We start from the raw sequence: 6,000 nt of genomic DNA, 5'->3' as shown, positions 1-6,000 counted from the left end.
TACTTTTTTGTTCCTGATTCTCCTTCTCATCCCACTGGGGAAGGGGGGAAGACTGATGAGTGCCTGCACAGTAGTTAGCTGCTGTCTGGGGTTAACCCATGATACCCTATCTTGTGATCCTTAGCAAGGCACTTCCACCAGTTTAATGGCTCCTTCCAGCTTCTTAAAACATATCTCCAGTGGTTCCACATCATCAGGAGAGCCAAAGTAATTATAGCCTTTGAAACTATCAAGTTATCATGAAATGTGCAGAGAAAAGTCATGCAAATATGTCTGTCTTTTTATCTCTTAATATGAGAGGGATGGCAACCACCATTGAGGGGCTTTTCTTCATCCTCCCATGGCCTTTATTCTTATGCCCTCTTAATCTCTGGATATAAAGTTCACAGTGTCTTTAAAGTTCTTTTCTGACAGACCAGGCATGTGGCCTGGTGAGACCTGCCCTCTGTGATGGAGCCAAACTTCCCTCTGCAGGCTGCATGAGGACAAACTGCTCGGGAAGAACTAGAATCCCCTTTGCCAATGATGTAACTCCCTTGACTTCAGTGACAGTAAAGGTTTTGGCTACAGCATAATTTTTTATGATGTAGTGGTTAAACCCCCTGTTATTATCATATGAAGAAATCAATTTAAAGCACTCTGTTTCTTTGGCAAAGTCCTGAGCCCTCTGGATCTGATATTTCTAGGGCTTAGTATGTGGGCTGGTAACCATGCAACTGGAGCTTTTGTTTGTTTTGGAAATAGAAGATTTCTCTTTTTTTTTTTTCAGTGCACAGATTGGATGAAATTGCCAAGTGCAATAAAGGAAATCTGACACAACAAACAAAAAAATATCCCAGCAGATATTTTTCTTTTATGAACCTGAAATAAAGGTATAAAGTGGGAAAGGTCTGTGGACATTGCTGCTCTAGGATAATCTCTCTACTTTCATGCCCTTTTCAGAGAGAACAAATTAATAGATTAAATGTTCTATTATTTTAACTTCTAAAGTATTTTTTCTTTGAAAAACTGTTGTTTTCAGAAAAATTCTAGTTTTACTGTCTAATGACACATTGATAGTGAACTGTCATTTCTTCTCCTAGTACACAGAGGAAGGCATTAAGGAAATCATTGAAATTTTAGCATACCACATGCATGAAATACATTGGTAGATAACACATCTTGATGACCCCTGTGCAGAACCCCATTCCCAGAAAGTCCTATGATGTAATGTAATGTACCACCTAAAATCTAGACAATCTGGAGAAGGGGTGGGAAACACATATGGGAGAGGAAGGTGCTGACAGCAGCTGGCTGATTCTTCCAGATGGAAATAGAAACGTATCTGAAAAATGTTCATCTCTCTTTGTCTCAAATTTTGCCAACCAATGGTTTCATCTAATTGATGTTTGCTTCTCATTTAAGCCAGAATGCTGATCTTTGCTATCCTATTTGTTTGTGAGCAGCTACAAAGTCAGGTGTTTTGCTACCAAAAACCAGAATAGAAGAAAACCCTTCTTAGCTTAAGGGAACTAAATTAATATCACTACTCTAAAATGATAAACACAAGCTTATAGGTATATTCACCACTCTTCAAAGCAGTTCACATGGTAACCACAATGTGGGACCAAAAATACAGCAAGTGAGACAAGGTGTAATATCATTTTCTATTCTGCTGCTGGGGATTGCTTCTGCATTTCCACTGAAACAGACAAACACATATAAAAGGAAATTATGTTCAGAGCAGAACCAGTTCTGTTCTCTTCCAACAGTGCTTAAATCACTGGACTATAAAATTATACTTTCTCTTGCCTGTTCTTTCTTTGGTTTCATGCCTCTTATATCCTTTGCTGCAGAGTTGCCCATTTCCAACAGCAAAGGAAAAAGAAAGGGAGCTGCAGGTTTAAGTATGATATTTTAAATTAAATGTACAAAACCATTAATGCTCTGGAACCTCTTTTTGTTGTGTTTCACAGTGAAATTTATTGTTTTATTTTATTCTGCACTTGGTGCTCTCAGAATGTCTTAAATCTGACTTAAGGGGTAGAACATACCCCTTAAGAAACATATATATGAGAAATCCCATACATTAAGAAACTTTCAATTTCTAAACAGATTCAGGGCTTTAGCTTAGATTGATGTCTTAAATTTAGAGGTCTATATTATGTTACAGAAATGTAAGTGTTATTTTGGGATTTTCACAATAAACTCATTTTCAAACTGTGGCAAGTATGAAATGTTGCTTCATACATATTACATGTTATTTATGGCCTCAAATATGATATCTTGGTTTTGGCAGAGCTGAGTATCTTCTCCTGGGTGTCATTAGAATTTTATGTCACATTACATGTCAGAAGAATAATTTTTTTTTCACCCAGTTTTTAAATGAAATTTTAGGATTTTTAATGCTCAGAATACAAAATGAACATTTTGTCCTCAAAGCCCCTAGTTCCCAAATGCTCAGGAAGTGTCAGTGATGTCTTACACCCACTGACACTCTGACTCCAGATAGCCAGCTCATTGCTTTCAGAGCTTAAAATGACCATTTAGGCATTTAACCTTAGACATACAACTTCAGGTCTTAACTGTTCAGTACTCATCTCCATAAGAGAAACACTTCCCTCAGGAAGATTTCACATGTTATCAGGTCTGGTTTTCATTTAATCAACAAGTAGCATAGCAACTGCCTTGTCTCTTATTAGCCGTGAGAGCCTAAGTAGATACTTCAAAGCCCCTCTTGAAATTATAATGAAAAACAATTTCTGGCTGAGAACAGTAGAACCATTTGCTTTATGTTCCCACGGCACCAGAGAAGACAGAAGAGCACAATGAAGCTGAAGAGTAATGTGTTGACAGAGAGAGAGGCTGAAGGCTATAAAGACATGTAAAACAATAAACAGTATATGTCATGCCAACAAAATATTTCAGAGAGAAAAGCAGTTCAGGAAAACAATCTGCTTAGCTGCCTTAGAGTTTGCTTTTTTCAGATCCTATTTATTACAGTAAAACTATACAGGATGTCCCTTAAATTTCCATAGTAGGAAATGGCCAGCAATCAAACTATATTGTTACCCAAAAGACTACCAGAAATAGTTATTTAAATATTGAAACATATTTTGCAGAGAAGTCTTTATTACTTCAGGTGTTTAAGTATTTTTTTGTTTTGTTTTTGTTTTTGTTTTTGTTTTTGTTTTTGTTTTTGTTTTTGTTTTTGTTTTATTGTGATACTGTGATATTGCAGAAACCCAAAGGGGAAAAGATAGCCTAAATCCAAACTAGAGTCCATATCTCTAAAGCTGAGTCTCTCCTGAGGATGCAGGGAGGAGAGGAGAATCAGGTCCCAAACACGAAATCCAACTTCTTGCTTTGCTGCACCAGACTTGTGGCTGGGCCTGTGATGCCATTGCTCACAGATTAAGCAGATTTATGCTCCATCCTCTAAACAGGACTCACCAGGTACCAAAATAGGCCTTTGCAGAACTAACTGCAGCACTTGAGGAAGCAAATGCTGTGGTAATTTCAGGATAATCGGGATGACACAAAAGAAGACCTAGAGACACCAACACAGTCTGAAAAGACTGAGGAAACATCATCATCCAGGAACCATTTACCAGTACATCAATCCTGCATCTTACTACTGAATGAAACACTGAGGCTGTAGCAATGGCCAACCCACGTCCATGAGACATCACTGCAGCATCTCCAGTTGCTAAAGAAACTGGTGCTTAGTCCTTCCTGTGCCCACAGAATTGGCATATTTTGCCTTTCTTATATTCCTGTAATAGTCAGCCTTTCAGCATTATTCATTACTGAGTCTACTTCACTTTTCTCCTGTATTCTTTACTTCTCCAAATAGCTGAGAAACATTCTGCATTATTGTAGTTCTCAACAGTTAATTTTTCAGCGACTCAGGCAATGGAGGAAAAAAGAGCTTCTATAGATTTTTACATAGCTACTAAAGATTGTGTGCAGAAATAAGCATATCTATGCCTTTTCTCCCAGTTTTTGAGCACACAGTGCACAAACTGTTGCTCTACCTTTATCCAATGGCTAATTACTCCTCCCATAATGAACTCATTTACTTACTTATGTAATGAACAGATGTATTTACACAGTTGCAAAGTGAGGCACCCTCTCTGTATGGGTTGCACGTTCCCCTGGTGGATATGCCACTTTATTCAGATTTAGAATGAGATTCTGTATTTCCACAATAGACAGATCTAAAGAGGCCACCAGTTAATTAGGAAGTATGTTTAATAATTACTAACACTCATTTTAGTATACTTGGTAATGTAAGTCTGTAAAGTTTATTCATTTATGTGGGCCTCATTATTTATTTATTTATCTAATATCTGCTACTTTCTAAATTCTTAAATTTATCCCTTTCCAAACTCAGAAAAAATTTCTTCTTTTTTCCCCTCCAAAGCACTACCCCCTTTGACATGATATTTCATTATTTCTATATTTCACTCACAAAATTCTATATAAAATCTCATTAGCATTTTTATTTGTCACATTTCTATTTGACATGCTCAGTTGCTGAAGCATGAAGTTTCTGGGCTGATAACTGGTCAAGCTGTTCCCAGGTCTGGAGCCAATCTGTAGGTCAGCCAGCTGGAGCAATGACAGAAACACTGAACTGTGTTTCATCCTTCAGAGACCAGCCGCTGTCCTCTCAAAATGTGTTAATTCTTTTCTCATGTTCTGCTGGACAGTGGCCCTTTACTTGACATCCACTCCTTCACTTTCTGAGCTGGTTGTTCTTTTTTGGTTCTGCATTAGCTACATCTGAGTAGCAAAGCCCATAATAGGAATGTTCCATGACAAAATATTATTACAGTGTTTGAATAAATATTAAATTAATCAACCAAATCACGTTTGGTAAAGTTTATGCATTCAGGACTGCTGAAGTCTGCACATATATGAAAAATCACAGCTGAAGCCTCCACTCTTTGTACTTGTGCATTGTAGCAAAGAGAACTTGTAAGTTCAAAGCATTCTGCAAAGCTGAGTGCAATGCAGGCAGTTGGAGGTACAGAGGGGAAGATGTCATTCTGCAGCTACACCACCTTTAGCGTTTAATGGTTCAAGTTAAAAATTCAGGGTCAATTCCTGCCCCAGGTGAGAAAGACAACAGTACAGCACACAGTGCTTGACTGAGCACAGTGCATCTACCTTCATTGCATCTACTGCAATGAAGAACTATCTCTACAGAGGTGTTCAGATGAGGGTAGCCAGTGAAGACAGAATATGCTGCTATTGTTCACTCCTGTAACTGAATCTCTATGTGAGTTTTTGCCAGAGTAACTCTTTAGAAAGTTACAGCAATAGAAGTTTGTGTTTATAGTAAAACATGAATAGAGTTCCAACAGAATTATTAAGGAGTCTATTTTAGATAACCTTTTAGACAAGAAGCAGAGCAGTTAATCCAATCTTCACTGAATAAACTAAGAAACACATTTGCTGAACACAGCCTGAGGCAGCTTAAAGGTTTTCCTTTAAGGTCTGTCATAATGAGTCAACACATAATCTTAAAGAGAAATTTAGTGTCCACATAAATAACATAGTGTAGCAAGGGTTAATAGAACCTAAGTCTATAAGAATGCTTCTATCTTCTACATGAAATCTTTTGCATATTCCTCTCCTCTGATACATGAGATTCTAGGGGTTTTTTTACTTGAGAAAAGTAATATTTGACCTCCTTTAGAGAGATTATATAAATTCCTCTCTTTCTCTTCATCAGTTTCATCTCACAGATTCATATATTCACAGACTCATAGAATCATAGACTCAGAGAATTATAGAATGGTTTGGTCTGGAAGGGACTTTAAAGATCATCCAGTTCCAACCTCCTTACCATGGGCAGGGACAATTTCCACTAGATGAGGTGGAACAGGATCCCATCCAGCCTGGCCTTTAAACACTTCCAGGGATGGAGTAATGCGGGTGTCTCCTCCACCTGTGTTTACTAACCTGCGGAAGACACTCTGGTAAACCCACAAAGAAGCAGAAGTAATCCCT

Source organism: Lonchura striata, chromosome 3 (genome assembly GCF_050655825.1).
Source record: "Lonchura striata isolate lonStrDom1 chromosome 3, ASM5065582v1, whole genome shotgun sequence".
NCBI classification, from domain to species: Eukaryota; Metazoa; Chordata; class Aves; order Passeriformes; family Estrildidae; genus Lonchura; species Lonchura striata.
The sequence above is the reverse complement of the archived record's forward strand: the minus strand, read 5'-3'. Positions refer to the sequence as shown.